The 17,072-nt window shown below is 48.3% G+C and overlaps 4 non-coding genes across 4 annotated transcripts; 1 reads left to right on the top strand and 3 right to left on the bottom strand.

Moving 5' to 3' along the window:
* Nucleotides 1-4,740: 4,740 nt before the first annotated feature.
* On the bottom strand, nucleotides 4,741-4,823 carry trnal-cag (transfer RNA leucine (anticodon CAG)). Its single transcript has one exon. It is a non-coding gene; the product is annotated as a tRNA-Leu (tRNA).
* A 7,730-nt stretch (nucleotides 4,824-12,553) lies between these two features.
* On the top strand, nucleotides 12,554-12,625 carry trnam-cau (transfer RNA methionine (anticodon CAU)). Its single transcript has one exon. It is a non-coding gene; the product is annotated as a tRNA-Met (tRNA).
* Nucleotides 12,626-15,840: 3,215 nt separating this feature from the next.
* Nucleotides 15,841-15,912, bottom strand: trnaw-cca (transfer RNA tryptophan (anticodon CCA)). The gene has a single exon. It is a non-coding gene; the product is annotated as a tRNA-Trp (tRNA).
* A 298-nt stretch (nucleotides 15,913-16,210) lies between these two features.
* trnag-ucc (transfer RNA glycine (anticodon UCC)) lies at nucleotides 16,211-16,282 on the bottom strand. The gene has a single exon. It is a non-coding gene; the product is annotated as a tRNA-Gly (tRNA).
* Nucleotides 16,283-17,072: the final 790 nt, after the last annotated feature.

Raw genomic sequence — 17,072 nt, forward strand, 5'->3', positions numbered from 1 at the left:
TACCTCCAAATCCAACACCTGGCCTGGTTCATTACCCAAAACCAAATCCAACGTGGCCTCGCCTCTTGTTGGCCTGTCAACATATTGTTTCAGGAAACCCTCCTGCACACACTGTACAAAAAACGACCCATCTATTGTACTCGAACTATATCTTTTCCAGTCAATATTTGGAAAGTTAAAGTCTTCCATAATAACTACCCTGTTACTTTCGCTCTTATCCAGGATCATCTTCGCCATCCTTTCCTCTACATCCCTAGAACTATTAGGAGGCCTATAAAAAACGCCCAACAGGGTGACCTCTCCTTTCCTGTTTCTAACTTCAGCCCATACTACCTCGGAAGAAGAGTCCCCATCTAGCATCCTCTCCGCCACCGTAATACTGCTCTTGACTAGCAGTGCCACACCTCCCCTCTTTTGCCTCCTTCTCTGAGCTTACTAAAACACCTAAACCACGGAACCTGCAACATCCATTCCTGTCCCTGCTCTATTCATGTCTCCGAAATGGCCACAACATCGAAGTCCCAGGTACCAACCCATGCTGCCAGTTCCCCTACCTTGTTTCGTATACTCCTGGCATTGAAGTAGACACACTTCAAACCACCTACCTGAACACTGGCCCCCTCCTGCGACGTCAAATCTGTGCTCCTGACCTCTATACTCTCATTCTCCCTTACCCTAAAACTACAATGCAGGTTCCCATGCCCCTGCTGCATTAGTTTAAACCCCGCCCCCCCCAAAGAGCACTAACAAATCTCCCCCCCCCCCCCAGGATATTTGTGCCCCTCAGGTTCAGATGTAGACCATCCTGTCTGTAGAGGTCCCACCTTCCCCAGAAAGAGCCCCAGTTATCCAGACATCTGAATCCCTCCTGCCTGCACCATCCCTGTAGCCACGTGTTTAAATGCTCTCTCTCCCTATTCCTCATCTCACTATCACGTGGCACGGGCAACAACCCAGAGATAACAACTCTGTTTGTTCTAGTTCTGAGCTTCCATCCTAGCTCCCTGAAAGCCTGTCTGACATCCTTGTCCCTTTTCCTACCTATGTCGTTAGTGCCAATGTGGACCATGACTTGGGCTGCTCCCCCTCCCCCCTAAGGACCCGGAAAACACGATCCGAGACATCACGTACCCTTGCACCTGGGAGGCAACATACCAAACGTGAGTCTCTCACGCTCCCACAAAATCTCCTATCTGTGCCCCTGACTATAGAATCCCCAATTACTAATGCTCTGCTCCTCTCCCCCCTTCCCTTATGAGCAACAGGACAGACTCCGTGCCAGAGGCCCGTACCCCATGGCTTACCCCTGGTAAGTCCCCCCCCCCCCCCCCACAAGTATCCAAAGCGGTATACTTGTTTCTCAGGGGCACGGCCGCAGGGGATCCCTGCACTGACTGCTTTTTCCCAGTCCCTCTTACAGTTACCCACCTATCACCAATCTTTGGTGTAACTAATTCCCTGAAGCTGCTATCTATGACCCCTTCTGCCTCCCGAATGATCCGAAGTTCTTCCAACTCCAGCTCCAGTTCCCTAACTCGGTCTTGGAGGAGCTGGAGATGGCAGCACTTCCTGCAGGTAAAATCAGCAGGGACACTAACTGCATCCCTCACCTTAAACATCCTGCAGGAGGAACATTGCACTCCCTTCCCTGCCATTCCTCTAACTTTCTACCAAGATCTGGCTAACCACTAAATTAAATTTTTTATAAAAAATAATAATAATATAATAAAATATGGTACTTACCTCAGACCAATGGGTTTTATTATTAGGTCAGAGGAGGAGGGCGGGTGGGAGACACTACACGTGTAGTGTCTCAGGTTTCCTCTCCACCAGAATTTATTGGTGAGGGTCTTCCCAGACGTCCGCGGGTCGACTTCCTGTTCCCGCCTAAAACACTAATTTTTTTTAAAAATTCTCAGCTCCTGCTGAAATTGACTAACCAGCCAGCTCCACTCCCGCCGAAATCGACTGGCATGCCCCTACAAAGACAAGTGCTTTTAAAGGACAGACTTACCTCCCAGCAGCCACTTCCGCACTGCTCCCGCTGAAACTGACTCACCAGCTGATTCTCCCGCCGAAATCGACTGGCCTGCCCCTGCAAAGACAAGTGTTTTTAAAGGACAGACTTACCTCCCAGCAGCAACTTCCGCACTGCTCCCGCTGAAACTGACTCACCAGCTGATTCTCCCGCCGAAATCGACTGGCCTGCCCCTGCAAAGACAAGTGCTTTTAAAGGACAGACTTACCTCCCAGCAGCCACTTCCGCACTGCTCCCTCTGTAACTGACTCACCAGCGGATTCTCCCGCCGAAATCGACTGGCCTGCCCCTGCAAAGACAAGTGCTTTTAAAGGACAGACTTACCTCCCAGCAGCCACTTCCGCACTGCTCCCGCTGAAACTGACTCACCAGCTGATTCTCGCGCCGAAATCGACTGGCCTGCCCCTGCAAAGACAAGTGCTTTTAAAGGACAGACTTACCTCCCAGCAGCCACTTCCGCACTGCTCCCGCTGTAACTGACTCACCAGCGGATTCTCCCGCCGAAATCGACTGGCCTGCCCCTGCAAAGACAAGTGCTTTTAAAGGACAGACTTACCTCCCAGCAGCCACTTCCGCACTGCTCCCGCTGAAACTGACTCACCAGCTGATTTTCCCGGCGAAATCGACTGCCCTGCCCCTGCAAAGACAAGTGCTTTTAAAGGACAGACTTACCTCCCAGCAGCCACTTCCGCACTGCTCCCGCTGAAACTGACTCACCAGCTGATTCTCCCGCCGAAATCGACTGGCCTGCCCCTGCAAAGACAAGTGCTTTTAAAGGACAGACTTACATCCCAGCAGCCACTTCCGCACTGCCCCCGCTGAAACTGACTCACCAGCTGATTCTCCCGCCGAAATCGACTGGCCTGCCCCTGCAAAGACAAGTGCTTTTAAAGGACAGACTTACCTCCCAGCAGCCACTTCCGCACTACTCCCGCTGAAACTGACTCACAAGCTGATTCTCCCGCCGAAATCGACTGGCCTGCCCCTGCAAAGACAAGTGCTTTTCAAGGACAGACTTACCTCCCAGCAGCCACTTCCGCACTGCTCCCGCTAAAACTGACTCACCAGCTGATTCTCCCGCCGAAATCGACTGGCCTGCCCCTGCAAAGACAAGTGCTTTTAAAGGACAGACTTACCTCCCAGCAGCCACTTCCGCACTGCTCCCGCTGAAACTGACTCACCAGCTGATTCTCCCGCCTAAATCGACTGGCCTGCCCCTGCAAAGGCAAGTGCTTTTAATGGACAGACTTACCACCCAGCAGCTACTTCCGCACTGCTCCCGCTGAAACTGACTCACCAGCTGATTCTCCCGCCGAAATCGACTCTTCCAGTAGAGTCGAACGTTCATCCAGTAGAGGCGGCAGAAGAGTGTTCTGGGAGAAGTCAACTTAGTCACCTCGACTGTACTGTGGTTAGCTGAAGAACAGGTGTCAAAGAGTGGATAAGACTGAAAGCAAAACTTTGGTACCAATAAAGAAAAAGGCAGATGTGCTGCTGACAAATAGCAACTTGTTTCCGTTTGGTGTGATTGAGAATATGAATAGCAGAGGATGGTTTCGATCCATCAACCTTTGGGTTATGGGCACAGAACACTCCCGCTTCGCCACACGGCTCGTGGCTCATTCTTCCCGTGGTCGGACTTGAGGCAAAGTTTGAAGAAATCTCTAACAGCGTGATCAATGTTCCCAGAGAGGCGAATCTGCCGCCCCGAACTTCATTCTATGAAGATGATTCCAGTCACTCCCCACTTCCCATCAGAACAACGTCACAGAAGAAATCACATCACCTTCACAGAACAACTATCCCGCAGGAAAGTACAGTATCTGAACTATGCTGACCAGAATCAGTGTGCTCAAACGTGTGTTCTTGTTGAAAGAAAAAAATGAGGATGTGAATAGTTGTGTGGCTACCGCAGGGCAGTAATGTTGTAGCTCCTGGTTTAAGGAGCAGAGTGCCGCAGCGGAAGCGTGCTGGGCCATTAGCCCGAGGTCGAGGAATCGAGGGTATTCTCTGCTATTTGCATTCTCCCTCACAACAAAAGTAAACATAACACACGTTCCTGTTTGCTTTGCAGCAAATAGCTATCAGAAACTTTCTTGCAGTCTCATCCCGACATTAGTCCCAAGAATGAAAGAGACAGCATGACACATTACAACATTGTAATGCTCACACATCGGGAACCACAGAGAAAATGCTTTAAAGTCTCAGCAGATCTGACAGCATCTGGAGGGAGAGAAATGAGCTGACGTTTCGTGTCCAGGTGACCCTTAGTCAAAACTGCACGGGAAGCATTATCCAGTAGTACCGAACAGAGGGGCAATATAGATATAAAGCGATATCCAGTAATAACTCACAGGGGGCCAATAAGGAAATGAAGCTTTATCGAGCAATGAATCACAATAGAAGTCGAGTTCCCAACGTCCCCTTTTGGACGGATGTGAACAATCCAACCTGCCAGACTATTTACAAGAGAAGACGAATTTCTCCCTTCTCTTTGGATCAATATGAATTCCTCAACAAGACTCACCGAAACAGATTGTCGAGCCATAAGCTGGGCTTCTGCCGGTGGGATCTTGCTGTGCATATTTAAGCTGGAATCTCATGTCCTGAGACCAACGCTTTTCCATTGAAAGTGAGGTATTGGATCTTCCTGAGGTTGAAAATCTTGCTGGAGAAATTTAACCTCGTGGAGGAAAAGACAAAATCAGGAGTGGGATTCGAACCCACGCCTCCAGAAGAGACTGCGACCTGAACGCAGCGCCTTAGACCGCTCGGCCATCCTGATGCATTGACGCAGAAATTAAGATCCGTGCACAAATCGACTTAAAGTCTGTCTTCATCTTGATTCCATTTCAAACAAGACATGCTTTCCCTACTTTTGACCCCCAGCCAGAGTCCTGTATCTGAGTGCCATCCTTGTCCAAACCGCTGGTGGTTAAGGAGCTTCTCATTGCTGCATTGATCAGTTTGCTCTAATCAACAAGGCCCGGTTTCCCGCTCTACCTGTTCCTCAGACGAAGGTATTGAAAGTCTAAGATCTGAGGACGTGAAGTATCCAATTGGAGAGTTGCATTCTGGCAACTGCAATCTCTATCCACAGCTGCTTCCGGTGCTCCTTTCACAGACAAGTAGCCGAAGAACCCCTCAAGTGTCCAATCAGGTGAACGTTCATCCAGTCGAAGGGGCAGAAGAGTGTTCTGGAAGAAATCAACTTAGTCACCTCGACTGCACTGTGGTTAGCTGAAGAACAGGTGTGAAAGAGTGGATAAGACTGAAAGCAAAACTTTGATACTAATAAAGAAAAATGCAGATGTGCTGCTGACAAATAGCAACTTGTTTCCGAAAACTTTGATACTAATAAAGAAAAATGCAGATGTGCTGCTGACAAATAGCAACTTGTTTCCGTTTGGTGTGATTGAGAACATGAATAGCAGAGGATGGTTCGATCCATCGACTTCTGGGTTATAGGCCCGGCACTTTCCGCTGCGCCATTCGGCTCGTAGCACATTCTTTTCGTGGTCGGACTTGAGGCAAAGTTTGAAGAAATCTCTAACAGCGTGATCAATGTTCCCAGAGAGGCTAATCTGCCGCCCCGAACTTCATTCTATGAAGATGAATCCAGTCACTTCCCACTTTCCCATCAGAACAACGTCACAGAAGAAATCACAGAAGCTGGGCTTCTGCCGGTGGGATCTTGCTGTGCATATTTAAGCTGGAATCTCATGTCCTGAGACCAATGCTTTTCCATTGAAAAGGAAGTATTGGATCTTCCTGTTATAAAGAAGAAGGCAGGTGTGCTGCTGACAAATAGCGACTTGTTTCCGTTTGGTGTGAGTGAGAATATAAATAGGCTTGCAACTTGCTGGCGAGGCCGTCGCCGGTGATGATGACGTGGCGTGGACTCGCTGAACCAGGTTCAGGAGCTCGAGCACCGAGCAGGGACGCTCTGTCAGGCCCGACGATTTCAAACCACAGTGTTGCCTTGATCGCCTTGTTGGATACCCCTCGTTGACAGGAACCACTGGCAGCTATGGCATTGCCATTGTAGTCATGGAACTGGCAGGCCGGTGGAAGAATGCTTGGTCTGGCGCGCATGGTGTCGAGGCCGGATTTTGAGATGAGGTTCGCTGATGCGCCGGTGTGAAGTTTGAATCGGATGCAAGCCTTGTCTCATTTCATTTCATTTCGTTTTCATTTCATTAATTGTGTGGACAGCACACCACTCGTCGATCCACACTGAGGATCGAGAGGCGTTCCGCGTTGTGGTGGAAGGCAGCGCATGTGTAGTTATGATGCCCACCCGGTATGGGGACCTGACGCACTCAGCATCAGGGTCTGTTGGGCTGTCGGGATCGGAATCTGGCATGCCTTGTTGTATTGAGCGGACACTTCTGCGCCGCAGCTGGGATCGCTGGCTGCTGAGCGGTGGAGCAGATCTGCAAAGGGCTGCATAGTGGCCAAGCTTGAAACACTGTAGACACCGGCGTCCTTTTGCCGGACATTTCCGCTTTAAGTGGGTGGACCCACAATTCGGAGATGTCATGACGCCACCGACAGGGCATTCCGTGCGCCATCGCGCATGCGCAGTGCGGTCGGTCGACGTACGCACCTGTGCAGTCGTGTTTTCGGCCTCGTCGTCCCCTCGGTAACGGCGCACATGCGCAGGGACCTGGGAAAAGCGCAAAAAGTGACCACTCTCCTCGATGCTCAAGCCCTGCATTTGAACAATGGCCTGCACCCGTTCCACCTCGTGGGAGGCCAGTTTTGCAGTTTCTGCCGCCCTGATGTGGGAGTAATGATTCTTAGCATGCTCATGGATAACGCATGTCTCGATAGCAACTGAGAGGGTCAACTGTTTGACTTTCAGGAGCTGCTGCCGAAGGGAGTCGGAGTGGACCCCGAAAACGATCTGATCCCGGATCATGGAATCTGCCGTCGAGTCATAGTTACATGACTGCGCTAGGATGCGGAGATGGGTCACGAAGGACTGAAAAGGTTCATTCTTACCCTGAAGCCTCTGCTGGAAAAAGTACAATTCAAAGCTCTCATTCACCTCAGTGTCGCAGTGGCTGTCAAACTTCAGCAGGACTGTTTTGAATTTTGTTTTGTCTTCGCCGGCAGCGAACGTAAGGGAGTTGTAGATGTGGATGGCGTGGCCCCCCACGGTGGAGACAAATAATGTGATCTTCCTGGCATCCGATGCTGCTTCGAGGTCGGAGGCCTCGATGTACAGGAGGAACTTTTGCTTGAAGATTTTCCAATTGGCGCCAAGGTTGCCGGAGATGCGGAGCTGCGGAGGAGGCTGGTGTTTTCCATTTCACCGGATGGCTGCTTCCTGGTCAATGCTGATTCACTCGAGGTAGGTCCGTAAAGATCAGTATCACTCTGGTACCATGATGTGTTAGGCAGGTAGGCTCAATGTGGACTGCACTCGATGCAGGGAAGCTAAAAACAGACGTCGAACACTGGAGAAAATCCAACACTGTTTTATTCAACGATAGAACTGATACACATATTCAGCTGTGGGTCGACACTATACTGAACTGACTGGAGACCTTGTAGTAGCCTGATCAGACTTACTAGCTACCGCATGGTGTTTGCACTTGCTAGCTCGTGGACTCTGACTGTCTCAGTGGCTGGGTCCAGAGAGAGCGGGAAACCTAGTGCCCTCTGGCTTTATAGTAGTAGTGTCCTGTTTGGTGATTGGCTGCACTGTGTTGTGCTTACTGGTCATCCTGTGTGTCCATCACTGACTGTCTGCATCTCATTATATACATGAGTGGATATTATGACAGACTCCAAATCCAATGGTCTTTTTCCGCGGAGATTCTATCCCTTCTCACAGACAGACTGGGAGACTCGTCATCGCATGAAAGCAATAACTTCCTGGAGTGATTCCAGGTTGGGTTTATATCGCATAAATTGTCAATGAATGTCTTGTTAAACGTGGTTCAGTTAGCGGAGTGGCTGTGGCTTGGTACTTGCAATCAACTGGGGTTCCCCCGCACAGATTCGAAACCTACCTGCACTGTAGGCAGCACGGTAGCACAGTGGTTAGCACAGTTGTTTCACACCTCCAGGGATCTGCCTTTGCGGAGTCTGCGCGTTCACCCGGTGTCTCCGTGGGTTACCTCCGGGTGCCTCCGGTTACTTTCGGACGTTCGGTGCAGACGCAAGAGGCCGAATGTCCTGCAGGGATTCTCTGGATAACAAATTAGAATCGTCAGAACTCCGACATTGACGGGATGTTTAAGGCGTCTGACTGATCTTCATCATGATGCGATCAAATGTTTGTATCTTTCAGACTTTCCGCGGTGTTTTATTTACAATGTGTAGAAACATGTTTAACATGGTGTTGAAGTGTTTCCCATCAGTCCATTCAGAACAATCCTTCAGTTGATATGGAAATGTAATTTGCTGACAGAAACAACATTCCCAACACTTCACATCTGGCTGCACATCTGGACCAATGCACAAAGACGAACTTCTTCCGTTAGTTATTGGGGATATTAAACATCCATGAGGTGGTTTGGTGAAGTCAGGTCATATGGCGAGTTGGCCGAGAGGTGATGGCGATGCGCTGCTAATCCATTGTGCTTTGCATCTGCGGGTCTGAATCCATCCTCGTCGATGATCCATTTCCTGCGTCTCCGCGTTGGGCCACTTATTGAGGGTGACCTGATGATTCATTCAGTGTATCCGGAACTAGGATGGAGTTTAGATTCGGAGTTCAACAGGCCTGAGGAGTGAATCTTCTTGCACCATTCTCTATACCGATGTTCCTAATCCTCTGTCTGATAATCGATTTAAATCACGACACCAGCTTTGGGCAGGAGTTTGGCACCATGAAAACTTGCGGCTTCAGAATCTCTAAAACAGACGCCAGCTTCATCTGGGGCACTGCTGGCAGATTTTGTCTTTCCAGAACCGGCCGCCCAGCCGTGAAATCAAGTTCATCAGATGACCTCATTACACTGTAAGACGGAGGAGCAGAAGTAGGTCATTCGGCCCATCCTGTCTGCTCCACCATTCAAAGAGATTATGACAGATCTGATATAATCCTCAAATCCACTTTCCCGCCACATCCCCATAACCCTTGTTTTCTTTACTGATTAAATCTTGAACATATTAACTGACCCACCCTCGACAATCCTATTCGCTGAGAAACGATATTTCCACAGATACACTATCTCTTTAGAGAAGAAATTACTCATCATTTCTGGCTTAACTGGGCGGTCCCTTACCCTGAGATTAATCCCTCAGGTCCCAGACTCTCCCACGTGGAGAAACAACCTCTCAGCATCCACCCTGTCAACCCGCCTGAAAAGCAATTAAATCTGTGAATTTGAATGGTGGGAATTATTCCCTGTCCCAAAGATTAGTTCAGGCCTCTGGATTCCCAATCCAGTGACATAATCTTTCATCCCTCTGAACAACAGTTGATTCGGCTCATTATTAAACATCTTGGGCCAGTGGGCCGATGAATGGCAGATGGAGTTTAATTTGGATAAATGTGAGGTGAGGCATTTTGGTAGCTCAAATCAGTGATTGACCTACTCAGTTAATGGTAGGGAGTTGGGGAGAATTACAGAACAAACAGATCGAGGAGAACAGGTTCACACATCCTTGAAGGTGATGTCGCAGGTGGACAGGGTGGTGAAGAAGGCATTCAGCATGCTTGGTTTTAAGGTCAAAATATTGAATCCAAGAGTTGTGATGTCTTGTTCAAGTTGTACAAGACATGCTGGTAAGACCACACGGGAAATACTGTGTTCAATTCTGGTCACCCTATTTTCGGAAGGATATTGTTAAACTAGAAAGGGTGCAGAAGTGATTTACAAGGATGGTACCAAGACTTGATGGTGTGAGTGAAAAGTAGAGGCTGGATAGGCTGGGACATTTTTTTCCTGGAGCGTAGGAGGCTTATGGGTGATGTCATAGAGGTCTATGAAATAATGAGGAACAGAAATAAGGTAATGAGGAGCATCTGAACGGGCTGCCAGAGGCAGTGCAGTGGTAGTGGCGGGTATCATTTTGATTTTAAAAATCAGTTAGACAGTTACATGGGCAGGTTGGGTGTAGATGGATATGGGGAAAATGCGGGCAAGTGGGACTAGCTTAGTGATAGAAACTGGGCGGCATTGACAAGCTGGGACGAAGGGCTGTTTCCATGCTGCCAACATCCACTACTCTTTGACTCTGTCTGTCTTCCTGATGATATTAGAATATCCTCCACAGAATTGTATTGAACCGATTGATACATAATATTTTATTCTATATTTTATCCAAGTCAAACAGGTACTGTGGATTCATCAGGGGATAAACAAAATACTAGGATGAGAGCGAATTGAATGAACAATGTTCCCAAAAATTATATTCCAAAAAGAGCCCTGCAACGTTTGGATGGAAAGGTGAAACTTTGAGCGGAGAAAGGAAAACTCGGCTGACAGCAAGCTCCACCGGATTTCTATATCAAACGATCGCGGTGGGACACGAGCTTCCAATATCTTCATTAGGTTCACAGAAATCAGATGCCTTAGCCATTAAGCCACGCGACCATCGCATGGGACATACGAGCCGATGTTTATCGCATGTGAATAAATACTGTGATTCTCTCTGTTTCCCTAGAAACCAGTACAATGCAGAAGGAGGCCATTCGGCCTATCGACTCTGCACCGACCCTCCAATCCTGCACCCCACTCATGCTTTAATTTGGATCGAGACTGGGACGTTCGGTGCTGTTCCATGTAAAGCAAAAATGAACTTCGAGGATATTTCCAATTTAACTGTTTTTCTTCCGCAAACAATTGAATCAGTAAAATTGTGCGTTTCGGGAGCTGGGATTTTCGAGTCTCTCAAGGCTTCTCTCCAAATCCATTGGTCATTTTAAGGTAGATTCAACCGCTCCGCACATAAACACCGGTGCACCGTTCATCGCAGGAATGCAAGAACTTCCTGGAGTGATTCCAGGCCGGTTTTATAATGTTTAATGAATGACCGATTGAACCGGGCTGCGATGGTCGAGTGGTTAAGGTGTTGGACTTTCCCCAGCAGGTTCGAGCCCTGCTCCCAACGACTGTGACTGAAGAATTAATCGATTTTTAGTCAACGGTTTGACACAACGTTCGCTACTTAGCAAATTCTAATATCCTCAGGAAGAGGGTTAATGGTATTTTGGACATCAGGTCGGCTAGTTTAGTCGGTAGAGCATCATAGATTATCATAGAATTGCATCGAGTCTGTACCGGCTCTTGGAAAGAGCACTCTACCCAAGGTCAACACCTCCACCCTATTCCCATAACCCAGGAGCCCCACCCAACACTAAGGGCAATTTTGGAGACTAAGGGCAATTTACCATGGCCAATCCACCTAACCTGCACATCTTCGGACTGTGGGAGGAAACCGGAGCACCCGGAGGAAACCCACGCACACACGGGGAGGATGTGCAGACTCCGCACAGACAGTGACCCAAGCCGGAATCGAACCTGGGACCCTGGAGCTGTGAAGCAATTGTGCTATCCACAATGGTACCGTGCTGCCCTCATGCATGGGACTCTTAATCCCAGGGTCGTGGGTTCCAGACCCACGTTGGGCGCTTCCATATTGTAATCTGAGAGTGTTGAGCTGAACGAACTGATTTGGTAACAGGAACACAAGGTTATGTTCCTGGACTGGGAATCCAGAGGCCTGAACTAATCTTTCGTGACAAGATTTAATTAATCTGGAATTGAAATTTCATCTCAGTAATGGCGCAGGAAGGTTCTGCTGCAGACGGATCATATTTCCACAACTGGGAACACATTTACACAACAGGGAATGATTAGCACAACCACAGTGAAGTTCTGTCACCGGCAGAGTCACGGTTCCAACAGAGAGAACAGTTACACAGCAGAGAGCTCAGTTACACAGCAGAGAGCACAGTTACACTGCAGAGAGCTCAGTTACACAGCAGAGAGCTCAGTTACACAGCAGAGAGCACAGTTACACAGCAGAGAGCTCAGATACACAGCAGAGAGCACAGTTACACAGCAGAGAGCTCAGTTACACAGCAGAGAGCATAGTTACACAGCAGAGAGCACAGTTACACAGCAGAGAGCTCAGTTACACAGCAGAGAGCACAGTTACACAGCAGACAGCAGAGAGCTCAGTTACACAGCAGAGAGCTCAGTTACACAGCAGAGAGAACAGTTACACAGCAGAGAGCTCAGTTACACAGCAAGAAAAACATTTAATTGCCTATCTTTGTGGAACAGAAAATCCCTTTTTGATAAATAACCAGTTTTTCCATCTCAGTACCTTGCTGGTTTGCTCGGCACCTTTTCTGTGTGTCATTGTGTGTGTGTCCTGATAGTCTCTTCCTGCTTTACTGTGTCTTTCTCTGTCTGTCACAGCCGTGCTGATGTTCCGTGTTATTGCCCAGCCAAGTTGAGCTTCACAACACGTGGTTCTCGTTTAAGAAAAAAATAGTTACGTGGCTGCCGCAGAACAGCAATTGCGAACACGGCGAATTTAAAAAGCAGAGTGGCGCAGCGGAAGCGTGCTGGGCCCATAACCCAGAGGTCGATGGATCGAAACCATCCTCTGCTATTTATATTCTCAGTCACCCCAAAATTAAACATGACGCTATCACCCTGCGGCACATCCGCCTTTTCTTTTCAGTAGATTAGTATCAAAGTGTTGCATCCAGTGTGATCCGGACATTTGCGCCAGGAATGAAGCAGACAGCATTACATCACTGTGAAGCTCAAAGTAACAAAATAGGGAAGCTCTTCAATTGACTCTCTCTGAGGAAAACAGACAACATCTGCTGTGTTGTGTGAGTATTATTGGTGCCAATATCACATCTCCACTGACTGGAATGAATTATGTTTTATTAGCACAGTCATGTCATTTGGTAAAGATCGAACCGGGAGTTTTTCAGTGTTTTCAAATCCTATAACAGCGAGAACGTGAAAAGTTTAGATAATAACTTCCAGGAATACCCCACAGAGGGGTAATAAGCATATATAACAATATCCAATAATAAACCACTATAGAAACCGAGATCACAGTTTCGCCACTCGGACGGATGTGAACAATCCAACCAGACTATTTAGAACAAGCGGAGATTCCTGCCTCCAGCCACCTCACTTTCTCCAGCTCTCTTCCTCAGCTCGAAACACAGGAAAAGACGCAAACGCCTCCAATCAAATTATTATTGCGATGGCCGGGAATCGTACCCGGATCAACTGCTTGGAAGGCAGCGATGCTCACCAGTATCCCCCCATCACTTACTGCCGAATGTTGAGCCCTTTTGATGCTTTGCATTAGTTTGATAAATTGTTTCGTAAACAACGTCTTACTATGTTTCTGTTATTTCACTCCAATTTAAAATGCCCCTGAATGAAAGTGTCCGTGTCGTACGGCTCCCGGTCAGCCAGGAGATGGCACCAGTCCACAATAAAAGTATTTATTTCTGATGTTCTGTGTGTCATTACATGGGACTCTTGCTCTGGCCTGAGACCTTACCTTGTCCTTGTGTCCTGATGCTGCCGTTTGCACCCTGGTTAAGTAATCATAGAATCCCTCCAGTGCAGAAGGAGACCATTTGGCCCATCCAGGCTGCACTGACCCTCGGAAAAAGCACCCCAACACGGCCCAATCGTCTCCGAACCGTTTGGATACATCAGGTGTCAGTCTCCTCTGGAGACGGGGGTTCAATCCCACTCCTGACATTGACATTAATTCTCAGCTGCGATAAAATGCCAGAGGTCCCGGGTTCAAAAATCCGGACGACCCCGGATGGTGTCATTGACTGAAATCGGGAGGAGGTTTGAGCTCCAGGGACGTTATTGCAGCGAATATATCAGTGCAGAACACGTGAAGAAACGGACAGGGTATTTAAAGGTCGTTTGATCATGGTGTGGGATTCTGAATTTCTCCTCAAGTAAAAACAGACGCACGCTTGTGCATCCGCGCAGCTGGCTGAATACAATGGTTATTTGTACCTGATAAACGTTTGATTTGACAAACGCGCTTGCGGGATGAGGTGGCCGAGTGGTTAAGGGGACGGGTTGTTAATCCATTGAGCTCTCCGTGCGTGGGTTTGAAACCCATCATTGTCGATTTTTCATCCTGCTTTCCCCCAGTGGGACTCATTTTTCCAAAGTATCTGCAATCACTGATGTGACAATCCAGTCCAAGTTGTGAGGCCGGATTGCATCGAGTTGTGTTGGAAGCGCGAGAAATAAAAATCCGTCTTGTTCGGATTGAGATGCATTGATCGGGTAGTGAGGTCGGAACCACTCTGTCTATTGGGTAGTGTCAAAGCCAAGCGACATTTCATTGTTCGAGAGAATGAGGAGTTTAGGGAATCAGGATATTTACCCGGCAAAAATCTGCTGGAGGAGGGAATGAGGGGAGTCCAAAAATGTATTCAGAACCTTAATGTAGCGGCGGCAATGCAGATTCACCAGAATGATACAGACATAGAAGGTTTCAATTACGAGAACAGATTAGAATTATAGAATCATAGAATGGTTCCAGCACAGGGTGCGGCCATTCCGCCCACCGTGCCCATGTCAGTCGCCCAGAGCTGGAAAATCTCAGCAGACCTGGCAGCATCTGTGGAGCGGGAACCAGAGAATGGGAAGCAGGGTCAGACTGGACTGGAAACTGTAACTCTGTTTCCCGCTCCACAGATGCTGCCAGACCAGCCGAGTTATCCAACATTGTCTATTTCTGTTGCAGCATTTTATGAAGAATCTCCAGAGCGGCCTTGCCTTTGTGCTCGGCGTTTCTATTTATTTATTTAGTTCTGTATAAATTTAGAGCACCCAATTATTTTTTTTCTCCAATTAAGGGCCAATTTAGGGTGGCCAATCCACGTACCTTGCACATCTTTGGGTTGCGGGGGTGAAACCCACGCACACATGGGAAGAATGAGCAAATTCCAGGCGGGCAGTGACCCAGGGCCGGAATGACGCTTCTATTTATGAAGACTGGTCCCGTATGGGCACTAAGGGCAATTTATCCAATCCACCTAATGCACGTCTTTGCACTGTGGGAGATATCCGGAGCACCCGGAGGAAACCCACGCAGACACGGGCAGAAGGTGCAGACTCCGCACAGACAGTGAATCGAACCTGGTACCCTGGCACTGTGAAGCCACAGTGCTAGCCACTTGTGCTACCGTGCTTTGTGCCTAGAGAGGTTATTGCAGCGAATATATCAGTGGAGAACAAGTAAAGAAATGAAAACGACATTTTTAAAAAACCGCACGCTTGTGCACCCAGGTAACTGGCTGAATGCAATGGTTGTATGCAACCCCGATAAACCTTTGATTTATTTGCTGAACAAGAATTTCCCCATCTGCGCCTTAAAAATAATCAATGTCCCGCTTCCGCGGCCTTCTGAGGCAGAGTTCCAAAGTCGCACAACTCTCTGAGAGGGAGAAATCTCCTCATCTCCGCCCGAAAAAGAGCGACATCCTTGTTTTTAACTGCCCAGTTGTTCTGGTGTCATCCACGAGCAGTGAGATTGAACCAACTGTTTGGGCAGCACGGTAGCACAATGTTAGCACAGTTGGTTCAATATTCTCAGATAATAATATGGACGCGGCCAACTGGGAGGTAGAGTCCCATGCTCTACTGACTGAGCTATCCGAGTCTCCGCATGTTTGATTAAACTGCTCAAAAATATAAACTGAGCGGGTCAATCTGAAATATCCGCAAACATTTACCAGCATTGTGGCTTTGAACGGAGTCGTTTCGGGAACATTCCCACAGAGAGAAATTCCTGGAACCAGCGGCAGAAAATCCTCCTGAGCCTGACGTGATTTGAACACGCAACCTTCTGATCTGGAGTCAGACGCGCTACCTTTGCGCCACAAGCCCAAGTGCGGACCATTGCGGGTTTCTCCTCATAGATTTATGTTTTATTTATACCCAACTGTGCGAAAGAAACGCAAAGAAGTTCGATTGAGGGATATTAAAGGACCCTGAAGTAAAGCAGCTGTACCACGTGGTTAAGGGGATGCACAACAATCCATTGTGCTCTGTACACGTGGCTTCAAATCCAATCCTGGTCTGAAACGTGTCTGTTGTGTCTCTGTTTGGTCCCCTCATGGGGTTGTGGTGATCCACTGTAATAGGAGATGGAAGGTAGGATAAATAATAAATAATAATTTATTATTGCGATGGCCGGGAATCGAACCCGGGTCAACTGCTTGGAAGGCAGCTATGCTCACCACTATACCACCATCGCTCACTGACTGCCGACGTGTCCTTTTGGTTCTTGAGATCAGTTTGATTAACTGTTTCTTATCAAGTACTTACTTTGCGTAAGTTATTTCACTCCAATTTAAAATGCTCCTGAATGAAAGTGTCCGTGTCGCACGGCTCCGGTTCAGCCAGGAGATGGCACCAGTCCACAATAAATGTACATTCTATCTGTCATTACACAGGACACTTACTCTGGCCTGAGACCTTAACTTGTCCTGTGTCCTGATGCTGCCATTTTCACCCTGTTTAAGTAATCATAGAATGCCTCCAGTGCAGACGGAGGCCATTCGGCCCATGGAACCGGTACCGACCCTCGGAAAGAGCACCAGATTTCGGTCGAAACGCACCTAACCTTTCAAATACGTCAGGATGGCCGAGCGCTGGTCGCAGTCTCCTCTGGAGGTCAGGGCTCGAATCCCACTCCTGAAATTGACTTTTCCTCCGCGAGGCACCATCCAAACCTGGAACCCCTCCCTAACAGCACTGTGTGTGTACATACACCATATGGACTTGCAGCGGTTCCAGAATCCCCTCACCGCCCATTCTCACGGTCAATTAATGATAGATTGTAAATGTTTGGCCGAATCAGCGACAATCAAAGCCAGAGCCCTTGTGATCAGCTGAACATCCTCAGACTCTGTAGCTTCGTCCGGTAAAGTGTCTGCTCCCTAAAGAAAAATTTGGACTCAAATCCCAGCCCAGCCTTATTCCGTTTGACCACCTGTGCGATTGAGAACTTCCTCCACAACAGGGGGAAATGTGTTGGATTTCTA

Source organism: Scyliorhinus torazame, chromosome 24 (genome assembly GCF_047496885.1).
Source record: "Scyliorhinus torazame isolate Kashiwa2021f chromosome 24, sScyTor2.1, whole genome shotgun sequence".
In the NCBI taxonomy this organism is placed as follows: Eukaryota; Metazoa; Chordata; class Chondrichthyes; order Carcharhiniformes; family Scyliorhinidae; genus Scyliorhinus; species Scyliorhinus torazame.